Genomic DNA, 21,586 nt, shown 5'->3' on the forward strand with positions numbered 1-21,586 from the left:
GAATAAGCACACGCGATTGCCCACTGTCCTTTTGAACTAGAATCACACCACGTTGTACTGAAAGTTTACGATGACGAGCAAAGTATCGGCGCATTACTGACTTCTGAATATTATTCAATGAGCGAGGCCAAGACGCGCGAATATAGTGCAACAAAATCTTGAAGTCTGGATCTACTTCCGACGCCTCTGTAATATTTCTGTAGTTCAGTGAAAAAGATACCAGCAAATCAGAATCCTACGTATCGATTTGACAACAAGATGCGGCAGATGCATGAAAATCAGAGTCTGGGCCAATCAGAAGGCGAGATAAGGGGTCTGCAGTGCCATGCTTTGCCTAGGTCTGTACACAACTTCATACTGACACTGTGAAAGCAACATTGCTCATCGTTGCAATTTTTGAGCAGTATGCGTAAGAACCGGCTTTACGGATGAAACAAGGACTGCAAAGGCTTCTGATCTGTCACTAAATAGAACTTGCGACCACACAGATAGTGATGGAATTTGGTCACCCCGCACACTATAGTGAGAGCTTCTTTTTCTAATTGAGAATAATTACATTGAGTTTTAGTCAACAAGTTTGAGGCAAAAGTAACAGGTCTGCCTTGTGCACCAATTCTGTGCGAAAGCACAGCGTCGATTCCGTGGGAAGAATCGTCGACCTGCAAAACTATCGGCTTGGCAGAGTCGAAATGCACTGAACATCTATCACTAAGCAAGGCATTTTTGAGTTTCTGAAATGCTTCTTGACAGTCTTTAGCCCACACAAAAGGTACATTTTTTCGACGCAAGCGATGCAATGGAGCCGCGATATGATCGGCGTTCGCTATGAACCGAATGCAGTATGTCATTTTTCCCAATACTGACTACAGCTTAGACACATTCCGGGGAAAAGTCAGGTCACCGATTGCAAGTAAATGAGGTTGGAGGTGGTGCACAAATGGTTCAAATGGCTCTGAGCACTATGGGACTTAACTGCTGTGGTCATCAGTCCCCTGGAACTTAGAACCACTTACGCCTAACTAACCTAAGGACATCACACACATCCATGCCCGAGGCAGGATTCGAGCCTGCGATCGTAGGGGTCGCGCGGTTCCAGACTGTAGCGCCCAGAACCGCTCGGCGACTCCGGCCGGCGCTGGTGCACACGCTGTTTATCACATGACCTAAGTACTGTAGTTCAGTTTGAAAAAAGTCACACTTTTCGGGTCGACACTCGGGTCCTGCTTCTGATAACACTCGAAAAAGAGTACGCAAGTTGGCAATGTGTTCCTCTGGTGTACGGCCTGAGACGACAACATTTCAACGTAGTTTGAACAAAATGGCACTTTTTGCGGTCAGCTGTTGTCGTGCGGCCTACGCGGCTTGTGCAGCCAGTAGTTGTACCTTCGTCAGCGAGGTAGCAGTTTGTTGGTTCTGAAATAAAAATTCGTGTTAGATCCATCACATTGGCAGTCTGCGCCTGAGGAGCGCGAGAAAGGGGTGGATGGGGTGAGGTAGCAATGGTTAACACAAATACGTTATAGCAAAAAAAAAAAAAAAAACAATCAAAGATCCTGAAAATATAAATTTAATTAGTTCTGCGGCTCCCCTCCTGGAATATATTCAAGAACACAGTTATCAAATAGAAATCAATACCCCTTCAAACTAAAACACAGGAGAAACAAGCAAAATCTTCTTCTGCACTGAATTATACTCGTCGCCAATTGTGTGTCGTCTCGTTTTCACTGTACGCTTGTACCATGGGAAGCAAGGAGAGGATGTCGTTTGGTGACCAGTATCATCTTCTATAACACAATTGCACACATGTATGAACAGGGTTATTTATTAACTTAAATTGGAAGATACTTAACTTAAAAAAGCCCAGGTGTTTTGGTACAGGCTCTCCAAAATAGTCCACGTTAGCCTCACTACCGTACAAGTCCGCTATGTACAGTACTCTGGTCGCTAGGTACTGACTAACTCTGAGCTAGAGGCTGAACTAACTACGACTGCCAGACCCACTGTGTTGCGACTGATGATTCGACCAGTTGACTCACTGGATGACTGACTAGGTCCTTCAGTCCACGGCGGAGATCTAAATACTAGCGGTCCAGAGGGTGTTGGCGGCACGTTGCTTGCGAGTCTGTTTGGCCTCTCTCCTGATAGGAGCCTTGCTTGCGTCAACTACCGATCTTCTCGCAACCTCTTTGTCATCCGGTGTGCTGGTGCCAGCTTACACCATATCGTTTATGGCGAATGTCGCCAAACTATTAGAACAGTGGTACGGCTGTACGCTGAAGAGTATCCAGAACATGCCAAGCACTCACGAACTACCTTTCCAGACATTGTACAAAAATTTCCAGAAACTGTAAGTGTGGAGATAACATATGCCAAGAGGAAAGAAAAGCAAGTGATAGAAGAAAAGAAGCTGCCATTTTAGCAATCATAATGTACAATGAAACTCTTACTAAGAGGCGTTACAGAAGTTCATGAGTGATCAACCAAACGAGTGTTCTCCTAGCTATACATTCCATCGCGTTTCATCCTCTTCACATTTCGCTGCATCTGCAGCTTCTTGGCAATGATTATTAAATTGATTACCGTTCTCCAAATGTTATCTACGAACAGCGCGAAGTGATGCGGCGCATCCATGCAAAATTTTGTTTACTAACCATGGGCAAGTCAATCTTCGCAGTATGCACTAATCGTCTTGCTCACTCAAAGAAGTGAGTGAAAAGAACGCTCTTGGTTTGTTTAACTTTGGTGCTTATTTTTCAAGACCCCTCTTTTATTAATGAGAAATGAAATACACTCAAGTATCTCGAGTTCCTAAGATATGATGCTGTCGCCGTTATTAGAAGATATTCCACCGGACATAATGCAATCATTTTGCTCTGCAAAATAGTCTGCACACTACTCAAACTTAACACTTCGATAGTTTTGAACATGGCTATTTTTCAGCCACCATATATAAGTTTCAGTGGAGAAATAAAACAGCCAACTGGTTGCAGATAATTGTTTAAAACATTTATTTAGGTTTATACACCTCCAATTTTTGACTTGAACTTGTTTGCTAAACTCTGAATATTGCCTTCTTGCAGTGTAACTTTATGACTTTTAAATTTTCATTGTGATGAAGATATCCTTGGAGGTCTCGAAACCAGATAAATGTTTGAAACAATTATTTGCTACCGGCTGGCTGTGTTATTTCTTCATTGAAATATTTTTATATTTTTATCTGCGGTGAAAATTAAAATAAGTGGTCTATTAGGAACAACATCGACTCCCAAAGGCATGAAATGCGTTGTAGCACCGTGAGCTACAGATGAAATTCTACTTGCAGTATTGCTTATCCAGAATCATGTTATAATGCGTAGAGCTGCTGAACGTCAACATCTTAAACATTTAATATGAAAACCGGGATAATTAACTCAGGAACTGTACCTGAGTTACGTGTTTGCTTAAATTTTATACAACAGGTCGGACGTTTGTGGAACCTCTTCTCTTATGGCGCTATTGTCTTGAGACTAATGGATCAAGTCCCATAAATGTTACAACTTTAAATTTCTCTCAGAAACTTCTTTTAAATGCTTCAGAGACAACTATAGAGCTCCGCGAGAAAAAAAAAGCAAAGTAGATGTCGTAACTCGGCGACTATAAACGATAAAAATTAGTAGCGAACCTCAGGAAATTCACCATATTGTCCGTTATAACTTAGCGTAAACCTCACCTTGATATATTCGCTCATTCGGGATCTATTTGGAGTGGCCTTTCTTAGCTGTTTCACCCTGTATAGCCAACAACAGTCAATGAAATCGTTCCTTTGTACGTAGGCTACCTTGATTAGAAATGAAACCTAATATCAAGCAGTGGAAAGTCGCTCATAATCAATATCTTATGAAATCGGAATCCAATTACTGATTTAAGGTACACCCTGAGTGGTTGTGGACTGTAAAGCAATGCCACCAAGGTTCCACAAATAGGTTCTCATCTAATGTGGCACACTCCGATGGCTTAATGCAAAGAATGATCGGGTATATTTTGCAATAACTGGGCAAGAAGTGGACTGATAAAGAATGATATTGTTACTGCACACAAAATATGATTTTACATCCCCAAAGGGATACTCAGAAAGACAAATACAAGATTAATATTCGCGTCAAGCACCAGGAACATCTTCTCTCGCGTTTCCTGAATAAGTAAAAACTATTTTGTGTTTCAGGAGATGGTAACATCTTTCAAATTACAGAAGGATGAAGTGAGACAATAATATAGAACACCAAGCTCAGCTTCCATTGAAGCAACTATGAGGAACCAGTATGTTCCGATTTTGCTGCGCACAAGCACACTGTCCAGTTCATACTCATGGAATAATCATAAGCTCGGCTGCAGTCTAACCTCGCCACCGTAATGAAACTTCATCGTGGCAAATGAACTGAAATGGTCTCTGTCAGTTCTTCATTCACTGTATCTACCTGCACCAGAAGAGAGCAGTCTTCTCTCAAAAACATGACCCCACGGATAAGCATCCAATCGGCCTCGAACAGCGCACAGGCTCGAATGTAAAGTAAGTAATGGAGAATTCTCTTTCAAACAAGAAGAACCCCTAAGCTATTCCCGCAAACTATTCCCACTGGTTGAAACCAAACAAACTCTCTAAAGACGCGAAATTGCTTCAGTGCCCAAGCAAAGAGGTTGCTACAGCGCTTGTATCGATCAATCGAAACTGATTACTGCAAACAAGCGTAAAATATTGCAAAAGTAAATGCCGCGATCTACTTGAAAGAGAATATAATGGGAAGAAAGTGCCGGATGAGCACGCAGTTTTCAAAATTTTCCGTAACTTCTCTACATTACTTTAGGCAAATGCTGTGAAAGTCACGGCCAGCTGCCTATCTCATCCTCGTCAAACTACACTTGTCAGTATGTTAGCGACTCCACACATGACATGTTTTTCCTAGTGTGTAAGTGATCCATGGATGTATAAGACTATAAGACTACTGCAACAAATCTTGATCGGCAGCAGTAGACTGTGCGTTGGTGAACCGTGACCGTGGGCTGTCTCTATGGCATGAATGTTTTGATGTTTTTGGCTGATGTTTGAGGAACTGATGCAAATTTACTGTAAAGCCCCACTATCATTTGAAAAAAAAATCATAACTTGGAAACTATTAGAGTTAAATCATAGTGGTTTGTCGTAAAATGCTTAACAGCGCGGAAAGGTTTTTTGTATTATGCCAGAATTTCAGAGTGCGCCTCATTAGTAACATGTAGCATTTCGAGTTCTGCACGTGTACAGGTCAGTATTGCAACATCAACAGCTCTGCGTCGCTTCATTGAGACGCGCACGAAGCATGGAAATGTTGTTGGCTGATGTTGTGTACAAGCGATCTTTTACTTAATCGTACAAAAAGAAATGTAAATGCGTGACATGAGGAAAGCGCACGAGACATCGGACTATGAGGACCCCTTTCACCTATCAGTAAATGTAACGTTCAGTGCACCTGCACGTTCATACTGCTGGAAGATGATGAGCGTGGGGGTGCACCATAATGCTGGAAGATGATGGATGACTGCAACACTTCGAGCTGTGGTAGAAGAAACCGTTTGATCATCTCTAGGTAAACATTTCCCATTAAGGTTTTATCTTCGAAGACAAATGGGAAATGGGCCTGTCACCCTATCGTGTAGGGCACACCAAAAGTAAGCTTTGAGCTATCACGCGTAGATTGATGTGTGTTACTCTTGTTTTCGGAGCCCCAAATCCTAATGTTCTAACAACTCTCATGTCGAGATATGACGAACACGACTTCATTTGAAAACGTGCACTTTTTTAGTTAGCCATTGTTAGCATCTATGGAGGGCAGCATAGAACACACGAACGTATACCGTAGAGGACCATAGTTTGAATTCAGTGTCTGGATCATATGCACTTTGTACACAAAAAGGGTAAACTCTGATGTAACAGTAATTTTTAAAAGCATATTTATGGAGACAAAACAGCGATGTCAGTGGAACATTTTAAAATTAAAAATAGTCCTGATCGCAATAGAACATTTATTGAAAATGGCAACCCGTTTCGGTCAAATAGCAACCATCCTCAGACCACATGCACTGAATAGAACTGCAATACACATTTAGAAGGAAATCTAATAATAATAATTAATTTCAGATAGTTTTTTTGCCACGTCGTAGGTCGAAGTTTCTTCATCGAAGACGGTTCTGACATCAAAGTGTAAAGTGAGAAGGTGCTGAGAATCAATTTATTACTGCACTTCTGGGGTCAGCTTATCAGCGCCCATAGTCGGTCCGTAAGATACCTCCAACCTGTGGAATGGCGTTATAGTGCTATTGTACCAAGGAACGCGGCACCTTATACCTGCGCCATGGGAGAGGACCAGTGCGGTGTAGAGTTTGTCTGTTATGTACAGAGTCTCATCGGACATCAGTCTTGTGGTGGACTTTCGTCGTCCGTTTACGTACTGCTTCCGTGATTCTGTTCAGATGGAGTTCTGCATGTGGGTCGACGATGCGAGTGTATAAGATTCGTGAAATACTACCAAAATTAAATGAGTTGCATCCATTATGGCAGGTGGTGGTGGTGGCGAACGGAGCAGGTGTTGCGGTTTCACGAACGTCAAATGCTGCTCAGAATAGAGAGGTATTAGTTACTGTACATTAGTAACAGCCAAGCAGGCATACAGTATATTAAAAGTTTTTTTGCAAATAGTGTAAAGATACAACAACTGTACAATAATTAATAACATAATATAAAATAAACATCTACTTATAAAGCACCTTGTCAAATTACATTTAAATAGATTCAGGAGAATACACAGTTGGAGAAAAGCCAATAGAAATAGACTGTCCGCACACGGATTGCCCTAGATGGGAAATTGAAAGAAAACTGGTACAGCAAAATCATAGCAAAGGCAGAGCTATGTAACGCCGTTGGTTTCCCTGGACGTGGCCTGAAGGTATCACTACACATCATCTAGAGCCGGTGGAGAACGATGTGAAATTTTTCAGATTTGAGCTTGCGTCCTTTCCAGTGCATCTCTTCCCTGAGAAAATCCTGCGCAAGGCTATAAAGACTTTTAAAAAGTTGCTGTTAACAAAAACAAAACACCATACGGCAATTACGTTGGTTTTACCCCTAGTTGTAAACCTGCTCTGAAACCGTAAAGTTTCGTAAGACATTACTACTCAACTGTTTTAACAGCTTGTTTTAAGTAGCTATAGGTTTCTGCTGTGTTGTGTTATATACAACTCATAACAGAAACAAAATTATTGAAAGTCTCGTATGTACTTTAGTATTTCTTCTTTTTTATTACATCACCACAACTGGCAGATTTACCCATCGTTTCTTAAACACCTCTTTTGTAAAATGAAGTGGAGGAAAGTTATTCGATAAGCTGTTTTCAAGAAGAACTAACGTAAGATGTTTCAAAGCCGCAATACTTTTTATCTCATGAACAACATATTTGAGACTAAGAAGAAAGAGAAAGTTTTATGCTATTAAGAGGTCCACTTGACGTTTCTAAAGCCTTAAAGTTGTCAGAGTTTCCGCCAGCGATGTACTCTCATCCAAGCATGGAAAGCTCCCACACGGTTCGTAATTAGAGGGCCCGACTTTGAGAATTTTTCCTTTGAAGGACGCCATGAATCACACCAAAGCCCTTCACTTAGACTTCTTTTTCGAACATAATGCGGCTTTTGACTTAATGAAGCTCCCCCAAACTCGTCTGTGTACACAGTACTGCATGTGCGCATAGGAAACTCGAAGTCGGTGCAACACTTTTTCCATGTTTTCGTATAGACTAAAGCAGCAATTTAGCTTATTGATGCTTTCTTTAAAGTCCACTTTACTCGATTTAGTTGTATCTCAAAGACTATTTACCCGATCCAACTTCAGACTGCAATTTCCTCTCGAAGAGTAATCTTTAATTTCCGCTTCCAGTATCGGCGGATTTGGGGTTCGTATTTAGCCCTTTCATTTCCAGCTGTCTGTCTTTTGACTGCCTTAGCGTGGTCCTAAATCTTTTGCGTCCTCTTTCCTTCGTCTTTTTCTATTTGTATGTTCCTCGCAGCGATCAATTTCATTATCGTAACTGCCATTACGGATTGGTTCTTATACGATTCGGGGTCCTGTAAGTTGTCTATAGTTGTAAGCCAATATCTATAGTTCCGCTCTAGCAACAATTTAGTTTCTTTTTTCCTTTGAAGTACGCGATGAATCACACTAAAGCCCTTCGCTTAGAGTTCTTCTTCGGGTGTTGGAGCGCACTTAGAGAAGGTTGCCACGTAAAAATACGCTACTGGCCATTCAAATTGCTACACCAAGAAGAAATGCAGATGATAAACGGCTATTCATTGGACAAATATATTATATTAGAACTGACATGTGATTACATTTTCACGCAATTTGGGTGCGTAGATCCTGAGAAATCAGTACCCAGAACAACCACCTCTGGCCGTAATAATGGCCTTGATACGCCTGGACATTGAGTCAAACAGAGCTTGGATCGCGTTGGAGCGCACTTAGAGAAGGTTGCCACGTAAAAATACGCTACTGGCCATTCAAATTGCTACACCAAGAAGAAATGCAGATGATAAACGGCTATTCATTGGACAAATATATTATATTAGAACTGACATGTGATTACATTTTCACGCAATTTGGGTGCGTAGATCCTGAGAAATCAGTACCCAGAACAACCACCTCTGGCCGTAATAATGGCCTTGATACGCCTGGACATTGAGTCAAACAGAGCTTGGATCGCGTTGGAGCGCACTTAGAGAAGGTTGCCACGTAAAAATACGCTACTGGCCATTCAAATTGCTACACCAAGAAGAAATGCAGATGATAAACGGCTATTCGTTGGACAAATATATTATATTAGAACTGACATGTGATTACATTTTCACGCAATTTGGGTGCGTAGATCCTGAGAAATCAGTACCCAGAACAACCACCTGTGGCCGCAATAATGGCCTTGATACGCCTGGACATTGAGTCAAACAGAGCTTGGATGGCGTGTATAGGTACAGCTGCCCATGCAGCTTCAACACGATACCACAGTTCATCAAGAATAGTGACTGGCGTATTGTGACGAGCCAGTTGCTCGGCCGCCATTGACCAGACGTTTTCAGTTGGTGAGAGATCTGGTGAATGTGCTGGCCAGGACAGCAGTCGAACTTTTTCTGTATCCAGAAAGGCCCGTACAGGACCTGCAACATGTGGTCGTGCATTATCCTGCTGAAATGTAGGGTTTCGCGGGGATCGAATGAAGGGTAGAGCCACGGGTCGTAACACATCTGAAATGTAACGGCCACTGTTCAAAGTGCCGTCAATGCGAACAAGAGGTGACCGAGACATGTAACCAATGGCACCCCATACCATCACGCCGGGTGATACGCCGGTATTGCGATGACGAATACACGCTTCCAATGTGCGTTCACCGCGATGTCGCCAAACACGGATGCGACCATCATGATACTGTAAACTGAAGATGGATTCATCCGAAAAAATGACATTTTGCCATTCGTGCACCCAGGTTCGTCGTTGAGTACACCATCGCAGGCGCTCCTGTGTGTGATGCAGTGTCAAGGGTAACCGCAGCCATGGTCTCCGAGCGGATAGTCCATGCTGCTGCAAACGTCGTCGAACTGTTCGTGCGGATGGTTGTTGTCTTGCAAACGTTCCCATCTGTTGACTCACGGGTCAACACGTGGCTGCACGATCCGTTACAGCCATGCGGTTAAGATGCCTGTCATCTCGACTGCTAGTGATACGAGGCCGTTGGGATCCAGCACGGCGTTCCGTATTACCCTCCTGAGCCCACCGATTCCATATTCTGGTAACAGTCATTGGATCTCGACCAACGCGAGCAGCAATGTCGCGATACGGTAAACCGCAATCGCGATAGGCTACACTGCTACTTATCAAAGTCGGAAACGTGATGGTACGCATTTTTCCTCCTTACACGAGGCATCACAACAACGTTTCACCAGGCAACGCCGGTCAACTGCTATTTGTGTATGAGAAATCGGTTGGAAACTTTCCTAATGTCAGCACGTTTTAGGTGTCGCCACCGGCGCCGACCTTGTGTGAATGCTCTGAAAAGCTAATCATTTGCATATCACAACATCTTCTTCCTGTCGGTTAAATTTCGCGTCTGTAGCACGTCATCTTCGTGGTGTAGCAATTTTAATGGCCAGTAGTGTATAAGGACGTGCTGCTCCTAATTTATTATCCTCCTCTCAGTACCAGTAGAGTTATTATATGTCATGCATATTATTCGGTCGACTTCTCCGCTTCCCTGACGCGAGTTGCAACCCTCTGCCACTAGAAGGCTCCAAGCGAGGTCAAAGACGAAGAAAACCCGTTGAGTGTACGTCACAGCATCTGATAATGCATGTCTTCCGAGTGTATGCAGCCGTCTCCAGCGCAGACTAACTATTTCAGAAGAGTTTAATAATTCGTAACTGCTCGTTTAAGAGCACGTAATGTGTCGATAGGCCACGAGGAATTTAAGACCTTTAGTCGGCACATTTTCAATTATAAAGTGATTTCGCATGGGCCCTGCAGGAAACCGAGCGTTCATTGTGACGACAAGCTGACTAAGCTACAAATTCATTGCAGGGCCCGTGTGTGTCGTTGTCCCCGGCTACTAATCGTAGCGTGTAATGTGGTGGTGTACAATGTAACTATGTCGTTGTGTCAGAAACGGCGTGCTGCGATTGAATTTCTATCCGCAGAAAACATGTCTCCAATTGAAATCCATGGAATAATGAAGGCTGAGTGTGTTGATAATTGTATCGATGTCAGTAATGTGCGACTTTGGGTTGTCCGTGCTCTTAGTAAAAGATGCAGTGGTGCTAACCTCAGCGTGTGTGACAGACTTCGGACTGTTTCCAATACTTAAAGGACACCATACAGGACTTCACTTTGATAGTGATGAAGCTCCACAAGTAGAGTTGAGTAGACATGGCTCCGTCATCAAAGTCACACGTTCTGCAGTGACGGTGTGAATAAACTACTCTCTCGTTTGGAGAAACGTGTTTCTCACCAGGTGACCATGTTAAGAAATAATTATGTAGACATGAAGACTAAAGGTAGACTTTTTCATTGAAAAAGATTTAAGAGTTTTCAAATAAAAAATCCGGAGGCATTACTTTCCAGCACGCCCTCGTACCGAAGTAAGTCACGATGAAGCCAGGCTGCAGCAGGGCGTGCCGATAGAATCTTCATTGTGACGGTACTTATCAAGTACGCTTGTGTCTAAAACTTAAGGACGAAAACAAATTTCGCACTGTGTGCCACGCCCAGGTAAAGTACTTCGATGAACTTGGACTATTCATGCAAAGAAATGCTACAGTATAGTAAAGAAGGTAACTGCAAAAAATATACAATGACACGAACATAAATGACACTTTTGCACTGAAGCACCAAAGAAACTACTACAGGTATGCGTATTCAAGTATAGAGATATGTAAACAGGCTGAATACGGGGCTGCAGTCGGCAAAGCCTGTATACCACAAGTGTCTGGCGCTGCTACAATGGCAGGTAATCAAGATTTACGTGAGTCTGAACGTAGTGTTATAGTCGCCGCCCGAGCGACGGGACACAGAATCTCCGAGGTAGCGATGTAGGGGGGATTTTCCCACATGACCATTTCACGAGTGTACGTGGAGAGCACGAATCCAGTAAAACATCAAATCTCCGATATCGCTTTGGCCGAAAAAAGATCCTACAAGCACGGGACTAATGACAACTGGAGAGAATCGTTCAACGTCACATAAGTACAGCCCTGCCGCAAATTGCTACAGATTTCAGTGCTGGGCCATCAACAAGTGTCAGAGTGCGACCATTCAATGAAACGTCATTGATATGGGCTTTCGGATCCGAAGGTCCACTCGTGTTTCCTTGATGACTGTACGACACAAAGTTTTATACCTCGCCTGGGCCCGCCAACAGCCACATTGGACTGGTGATGACTGGAAACATGTTGCCTGGTCGGAGTAGTTTCGTTTCAAATTGTATCGAGCGGATGGACGTGTACAGGTATGGAGAAAACCTCATTAATCCATGGACCTGCGCGTCAGCAGGGAACTGTTCAAGCTGGTGGAGGCTCTGTAATGGTATGGGGCGCGAGTAGTTGGAGTGATATAGGACCGTTGATACGTCTAGATACGACTGTGACACATGACACGTACGTATGCATCCTGTCTGGTCACCTGCATTTATTCATGTCTATTGTGCATACCGACTGACTTGGGTAATTCCAGCAGGACAGTTCGACACCCCACGCATCCAGAATTGCTACAGAGTGGCTCCAGGAACACTCCACTGAGTTTCAAAAAATGGTTCAAATGGCTCTGAGCACTATGGGACTCAACATCTTAGGTCATAAGTCCCCTAGAACTTAGAACTACTTAAACCTAACTAACCTAAGGACATCACACACACCCATGCCCGAGGCAGGATTCGAACCTGCGACCGTAGCAGTCCCGCGGTTCCGGACTGCAGCGCCAGAACCGCACGGCCACCGCGGCCGGCCCACTGAGTTTAAAAACTTCCGCTGGCCACCAAACTCTCCAGACATGAACATTATTGAGTAGATCTGGAAAGCCTTGCTATTCAGAAGAGATTGCCACCCCTTCGTACTCTTTAGAATTTATGGACAGCCTTGCAGGATTCATGGTGTCAATTCCCTCCAGCACTGCTGCAGACATTAGTCGAGTCCATGCCATGTCGTGTTGCGGCTCTTCTGGGTGCTCATGGGGGCCATACACGATATTAGCCAGGTGTACCAGTTTCTTTGGCTCTTCAGTGTATACCGTCCCGTATCAGTTACTAGACTGGGTTTTAGGGTAATTTAGTAAGACACTGATTACATACGTAAAGGAAGGGATCGTTATGAGGTAACGCCCGATAGGTATGCAACACACCCAACATACGGGTAATGTCGGTATGAACTTCACTGAGCAAAGCTACGAGGAATTCTGCTGTAATCCATGCTTACTTATGGTAGTCTACAGTAGCCTACAGTAGTTTTACAACTCTATTTCCAAAGCAGAGCGTTAAAACTTCAACATTATTTAAAATACTTGGAATGTAAATATTTGAGCGTGGAATAATTGATTTTTATCGACAGTTTTTATATGGGCTTTCCTTTATGTAAACGAAGGTGTTGCAATCCTAACATTCCTAGTATATTCTTAATTTGATTACATCACAGTGTATTGTATCCCTGTTGATAACACATCGAGTGGGGGGGGATGAATGATGGCTCTGTGCAATACCTGTTTAATGTGTTTTTCCTTAAGTGCATATCTACAGCCTGGGTATTCGAGGAGTCTTGTTACAAGGTGTTCATGCACTAATTCGGCATACGTCGTATTGGGAAAACCATTGGTTAATTGTCCTCTATTCGGCACCTTCTTTTGTGTTTACACAGTAGCCAACACCCTGTGTATGTGAATTCATTCAAACCGAGCCATGTTGTGCCTTTGTGCACTGCACGCTAAGGTGACCCTGGTGGCTATGGTATTTGTGGTAGTGCCGCTGCTGATGACCTGCGCAAAGCCGCCACTTTCACAGAGCTCGTATCAACTTTGAGCGCGAGCACTCAGGCGCATGCGCAAACAGGGCGCAGCCCGAGCGCGGCGGCGTTCGCGCATCACTGAACATCCGAATGCTACGCAGCAAGAGCGGCTCTCGTGGGGCCGAGGGATTATGTGCCGCTCTTCACAGGCCGGCGAGTAGTTTTGCCTTCCGCTCAATAGCCCCCCACTGTGCACATAACGCGCGCGAATAAACCCGCCGAAACGCTGACGTCAATAGCCAGGCCCACGCCAGAGCTCGGGGCTCGCGAGTTCAAATGCAAAGACTGTTGGCGTATGTTTTCAGCTGGAAAAATGCTTCATCATATTCAACAAATAACGTAACTTTACGACTACGAGGAACAAGTGTGACTATTACTTTTAATTATTTCGTGCATTTGATGGCGCTCATTTATTGAAAAAGAACATGTGCAGTTGAAACTCGTCCTTCACAATGCCCTGTTCTTTGTTGTTTCCTTTCATTCTTGGAAGGGTCCTCCTTCCTTTAACTTTACCAGCATGCCAATGCTTCCTTTTGTCTCTCAATGATAAGTTTTTGCACAACTTAGAAATCGTCCGGTCTAGTCCTTATTCCTCTGTCTGATATACTTCAGGGGGACTTCTTGCTTCTTTCATTCTTTCGAACAATTCATCACTTTGTAACGAAACAGCGATGTTGAAACCAATTCTACACAATGACTCACCCCTTTTATCTAATCTAGATTTAACTAAGAGTATTTTTATAGCACCTCTTGGAGTTTAAAAATATGTTGGACGAATAGTCTTGCTTATGAGCGTTGTTAGCCCTAGAATTTTGTCGTAACTTTGAATCTCTTGCGTTGTGTAACTCGTTTTAGGAGGTTTAATTTCAAACAACAGATTATATAATCCTCTTGTTCCTCAATATCTTACATTTTGAATTATTAAATCACCTCCAGCAGTATCTACCTGTGAATTACCGGTCATCCATACTAATGACAGTGGTTCAAATCAGATCCTTTATACAGTATTATCTGATGGTTTACCAAACTATGATGTTGCCAGCCTAACTTGTCTCTACAACAGTTTTCTTCCATGACTATTCTTCGTCTCCACGCCATCTTATTCGTTGTATTCTTCGTCTTATTACCAGTCTTCTTCATCTTCTTTCCCTCAAGACTTCATCTTATTTGTCCTAGTCAGTCTCCTCCTCATTTTGAAACAGCTGTCCTTGAACCAGTCTCTGCAGTGGATGAGAAGATGAAATGCATTTTTCTTCAGTCACATCCTCAAAATTTTCTTCCTAAACTCGTGTCTGATTGAATCTTATCTGCTGGGTGTTGAAATGTATTTTAAAATTTTCGGTTCCTTTTATAATTGATAAATCTTCAGCAACCCCCTGTTTCCCTTTTTTCAAATACTCTGCAGTCGATTTAGCTTTCTCTGTCTTCCTTATACATTTTTTTAATCGGTGAAAAACATAACAATGGATACTATTATAGCAGTGATAGTCAATTTACAAACTGAGTGCAATTAAGATCCAACGCATGGTTTCCCTCAACAATTAAAAAAATAATGTTCTCAAGATCTTTGGTAAACATATATTTCATAAAAAGTCGGGGCTACTTTGAGCTGCAACATCATTAATATGTAAGTAGAAGCAGTGAAACAGGTAATTAATTGTGATCTGCACTATGGCTTGCTTACAACAAACACTATCTCACTCAACATCCAAACAAAAATTGCCAATGTGGCCACACTATGCCTCTTAAATTTAGGAGGATGCTGAAATGAGCTCATAATCACAAATGATCAGTTGATGGGGTGAGTCCCATTACCTATGAGACAACGATGGTCAGTGTACATGGTGACCACCATTGACTGTCGGTTTATAAGGTGACTGTCATTATCCTTGTGCAGTGATGGTATTCATCCACGCAGACCATCAATAAACGGTATAGGGTGAATGGGATAGGCATTTCATTCCCACATATCGTCAAAAAAAGGAATGGATCTCAGATCAGACCGCCTTCCTCTTGCCAGACTGACCCAATATTCGGACAAATCTGGAAAGCATAACGCACTAACAGTACCTACCCATCTTTGAAAACTACTTTAGAATCTCAGATACGCAAAGACACGCAAAATTAAGCACAACAGCTTCACCTTACAATTCTCCCCAGTGGAATACTTGCTCTAGCTAGCTGTTAGTCCGAAAATCTAGTACAAAATTGCCGTGGAATGATAATACCGCATAATTTGTTGTATGTCATTAGACGAGGCTGATTTGGAAAGTAATCACAAGCCTCTCCTTCGACATTTGGAAACGCAACCGCGATTTCTACAGGAATCTCTGTCTCATATTCCTCTGAACATTCAGGCTCTTCCAAGTGGGTATACGACTGATTTGAAGACGAGTTCCCAGCAACTCGTGAAGTGTCTGTTAGTGCTTGTGGTACAGATTAATGGACTTTTGGCAGAATCACACTCTCTGTCGCTAATCGTATTGTATTGTTCTGCAAAGTAATGGACTCTATTAAAGTTCCCCTCGGTCAAAAATAGACGTCCGAGCTTTGGACACCGGAGGAAGGCCTGATCTCATCAGCTTTGTGCGTGCGCACGCCCATACATACACTGGATCGTTTGCAGATAATACCATCGTTTATTGTCTAGCATTCAGACGATCAAAAGAAGAAGACAAAATTATTAGCACAAGATACCTGCATCGAACGAAAAGTGGCATTATATTATGAACTTAAAAAGTGTAAGGTTCTCCTATTAATACTAAACAGTTTCGTTTACACGATAAACCACATAAATTTAAATTTATTGATTCAGCTAAATACCTTGGGATTACAATTACGAACATTTTAAATTGGAACAATGGCATAGAAAATGTAATGAGGAAGGGGAACCAAAGACTATGTTTTCTTGACAGTTCACTTAAAAGACGCAATAAATTTACTAAAGTGAACGCCTGTTCTACTTTTGCTTATCTTCTTCTGATGTAGTTCTGTGCGGTATTCTTTCCTTACCAGGTAGGATTCGTGGAAACACTTTTCGTTGCGACAATATCTTTTCACAAACTGTCAGTCATAAACTTTCTCGTCAACATGCGAAAATATTTTGTGCGTTCCCGCCAATATAGGAGAAAAGACTAGAGGAGTTAGAGCTCCCATGGAAAAATTTCCCATGTGCTATTCGAGAGTGAGACAGTAAAGAAATATTCTACAGTGTTCCGTTGGACGGTATTGTCCTAACTGGACAGTATTTCTATGAGATATCTTCGCAATAACTTCCGTTTTATTCTTTCCCAAAATATCCATCTTCAAAACGTCTACACTTGTACATCGACTAGAAAAGTTTTCCAACACAGACTGAATTACTTTGATGAACAATTAATACCTATGCTAAAATGATTGATAAGCACAGAAAAACAATTAATGCAACATACGGGAAGACGAGTTACAGCAAAGAGCTTTTGCTTGATAGACAGTGGAGGACAGCTGCTAGTAGACAAGGACCACTCCTCAGGTAGCCTGCGATATTTCCCTGTTTGTCAGAATTCTAGAGTTGCTTGTCAACAGTGTTGTCCTACGCTAACAAGCAGACACTTAATTTTCATTGCAAAATTATAATTATTGCTATAAGATAAGCCAATGTGACCATCTAATACAGAGATTAAGAGGCAATATGTGCGTTCTACATTGCCTTCCCGTTCATTGAATGTTCGTATCTTCAGGCACAAGCGCCTTCGAAGGGATGTCACTTGTTCCTTGATATGGGCAAGTACAGATGAGTTCATATTGGCTGAGATTGTATTTCCACGTCACCATTTGCTGACTAATCGGATTCCTCTGGTTTCATGTTGCGCATTTCGGAGCATCTGGGTTAGAACAGATGTACAAAACACAGTGGACGACTCTTGGAGATGGAGAAAGGAGAGCGGAACCAAATCTTCAGCGCAAGACATGTCACCATCAGATATGGGATGTCAGTGCTGACTTATCTGAAGGAATGCAAAATTTATTTATCATCAAGATTATCGGCTATCAGTGATGTTAATCGTACATTTCTCAACAGTGGGACTGTGTATATGATTTATAGTGCTGGAGTAAATAATTTCGAAGCAGTTGTTTTCGAAAATACTCATACGAACTAAAATAATTTCTTTCTCTTTTCATATATACCTAGTAGAAAAACTGTGTTTGCAGAATTGTTGGTTCCTGTTCGTAAGGTATCATGTGGAATTAATGCTGGCTCTCTAAAAGAAGATTGTTGTGGTTCTGTCTTTTATTAGCAAGAGTGTTTCGTTTTCACAGACAAAGTCTTTGGTTTTGTTTATGATCCAAACGATAACCCAGTCACTCAAGAAGCAGTGCGTTACAGATTCTGCGTACTTTTGGTTTTGAAGTACATGACAAATGTTAATGTAGTTTTATTCTGAAGTGTTTGTGTTTCAGTATAATAAATAGGTTGATTTTCACATTATGAATACAAAATTTGTGTTGTATACTGTTTCCATAATGAACTTTATGTCTACAGTGGAATGAAACTTCCTGGAAGATTAAAATCTGGGACCTCCTTTGGCAGCGGCCAAGCGCTCTACAAACTGAGCTACACAAGCACCACTCATGATCTGTCCTCATCGCCTTACTTGTGTCAATATGTCGTCTCCTACTTTCCTAACAAAATGAAATTCAATGTCTTTTGGATTTCATACAGGCAGATACAGTTGCAGAACCTGGTTAGCTGATGGCGAGACCTCAAATATTTACCTGAACCGCAACAACCTATTGTTTACAATAAATAATATTCTAAAAAATGTTGGCAATGATTAAATTCGTATGTTTATACTGTAAAGTGTTAAACAATTGGTGCTGCAGGACAAACATAATTATAATTTAATATACTCGTATTTGTGAAAATATGATTGGATGTATGAAAATGAAAAAACTATAAAATTTATTGCATATAGTACTTTAGTTAGTTCTGTAATACATAATAATCTTGATGTCTCAATAAAATACCATTACAGAGAAATAGACAGGGTGAGAGAGAAAGAGGGAGAGAGGGAGGGAGGGAGAGAGAAAGAGAGAGAGAGAGAGAGAGGGGGCATGTGTGTGTGTGTGTGTGTGTGTGTGTGTGTGTGTGTGTGTGTGTTTTGTGTAAATGGTAGAGGAGAAGAAGAGGATCATTAAAAAATGATTTGGTTTTTTTAGAAAAACACGCATATAATTCCAACATTGCTTTATCAGAGACAGAGGGAGAGGAGTGAAATGAGTGCAGTATTTGACACAGTTTTAGAAGGCAAGTGTAAAATACAGGTGTGTGTATGTGTATTTGTGTGTGAGCATGTGTGTGTGTTTGTGTGTGTGTGTGTGTGTGTGTGTGTGTGTGGGCGGGTGGGTGGGTGGGTGGGTCCCTGGATGGGTGACTGTAGGTGTGGGCATGTGCGTGCTCGTTGACAATAATTTATACAATTCAGGTGAAATTCTTATGTAATTTTATATCAGGGTGGGACTACAAATGAAGATCATGTATTTTTCAGGACGTGAATCCTGTAGTATTGGCAAATGTTCTTGAATATGGTTCCCTACTTACGCAGTCTAAATATGGCTTATTATGTTTTCGACATGAAAATATTGTTATACTGGCAAATATCTTTGAACATGACGCCATTTCAGGGAAAGATTATGTATTTTTCAATATGGAACTACTATAGTACTGCCAAATATCTTTGCACTTAACACTAATGCAAGAGAAGTTTATTGATTTTTCTATATAGTAATACTGTAGTTTTCGCAATACTTCTTGAACGTGAAAAAATTTTAGGCAGTTTAAGTGAAATTGCATAACGTTTTGAGGCTGTGTGTATACATATGAGAAGATAGGTACAGTACTTGACATACAAATTTTGAACATGGAACAATCTTGGATCATAAGATGAGACGAAAGGAGGTTAATAAGTACAACTAGGTTAATTATACGACTATATACAGCCACTACGGTTACACAAGATTTTGTCAGTTGACCACGAGTTCGACAGCACTAGGACAATCTTGATTAGAATAAAAAGTTGCATGGAATACCTAAAAATATAACGACATGGAATGAAAGAATATACACTTAATAGGATTACTTCCATAAATTCCTGCTAAGGAGTTCCTCATTGCAAGGCCATCTAGTTGTTGATTTAGTTTTCCATTAACTCAAAATAATTGTATTTCACGACAATGCGAAGTAAATTCTTAAGATCTTTTGAATGAATAATGAATATAAATTTTTTTCTGTCTAACGTTGCAAGTACTTGCACGTTTATGTAGACATTTTTAATGTTAAAAGAAAGTAATTTCGTATCTCTATCACAGTGAACGTCTATAATTTTATTAACAAAATCTTGGCTATTGGAAACAGAACAATTTGCAGGAATCCTTGCAGATGTGTTCATCAATTCCTTAGAAGTAAAATTTTTCAGTAATTTCTCAGAATCAGCTGTAGGTATTCTTTCAGATACCGTTTTGATCAGTTACAAAGAGCCTAAAGACGGTAATGATCGACTTTTCAAAATTTTTAACTAGTTTTCACAAAAATATTTCTTTCACTTGTGAGCTTGAAAATGAGTTCCGGCAGTTAAACTTTCTAGATCTCACGCTTACGATAGTACACGACAAAACTAGCTTCAATATCTTCCTTAAAGAAACTAGTTCTCATCAAATTGAACCTTTCACTTGAGGACAACCATAGTCTCATAAGAAAGCCTTTTTTCATTCAGCTATCCATCCCCTTTATAGTGAAAATCTCATATCTGACTATAAATATTGCAGTTAATAATGGATATGACCCTTCCATAGCAGATAATATTTTTAGTAGTAAAACCAATAAGAGAATCACCACATTAGGCTTTCTAGTAATGAGCCTACTGAAAAGATAAACTTTATTCCCTGTACCATTTCTGGGTCCAGTTCTTTACAAAATACAGCGTCTGCTTCAAAGTAAGTGTAACTGTAGAGTAGCCTAATAATTCTTCAAAAAATAGCATCATACATAATTTGAAACCTACGCTTTTCCTTTTGCAAAGTTCTAGTGATTATAAAATTATTTGCGACAGTAGTCCTGCCTATTACATAGGGCAAACAGGCCGAGCTATTTCGATAAGATTCAAGGAACACCTTCCAGGGAAAAAAACGCACCAATGTTCATAATTCAACTTTCGCTAATCATTTATTAATCTCAGAGAATAATCCTAAAGATGTAAAAGAGGTCCAGGTCTTTCACTCAGAGAAAAAAGGCTTTGCGCTTAGCATCTTAGAAGAGCTAGAAATTTTTAAACACCTATCTCTGAAGGACGATCTTATTCTTAACGAACAGTTTGTAACACGCCCGGGAGTTACATATGGGTGGGGTACTTTAAACTGACTTCTCGTTTCGTGACCGTGCGCCCTGTTCACACCACGTACCTGATAATCCTGCGGCGGTCGTATTGTCCTGCTCCACATTACTGTTGGCTTGCCTGAAATTATCTACCGAAATATGCAAGCGAGTTTAGGGGAGCCACTCAACGTTAAAACACAACACTGTCCTTTGTCTGGTGTGAACATCTATATTCTGAGACGATATGGAAACCACAGGTTGCACTGTTTACACTCTAAATCGTAAATGCTTATCCCAGTTAACAATCTTGAGGATTAACAGTCCAAAATTTCATTCGGACGATCGTACGCGTAACCGACATGACGAGGGTGATTGTTGATGATGCGGAAGCCGAATGATCGCATGAAAGTACTTACACTCGTCACACATACAGATACCCGGTAATAGTCCTCCTTGACACTAGTGATGATATAACACTATCTGTAAAGTTAATTTTTCAGTTCTCAGTTCTCACTTGTACGAGCGTGCGCGCAACCGTCGCGGCGCGGCTGATTGTTGATAATGCGGAATCGCGATGATCGAACGCACGTTCTCACGCTCGCTACAAGACACTGGCACTTGACTGCACTCTTTTATGGTGACTAA

The sequence above is a fragment of the Schistocerca serialis genome, chromosome 9, assembly GCF_023864345.2.
Source record: "Schistocerca serialis cubense isolate TAMUIC-IGC-003099 chromosome 9, iqSchSeri2.2, whole genome shotgun sequence".
Classification (NCBI taxonomy): Eukaryota; Metazoa; Arthropoda; class Insecta; order Orthoptera; family Acrididae; genus Schistocerca; species Schistocerca serialis.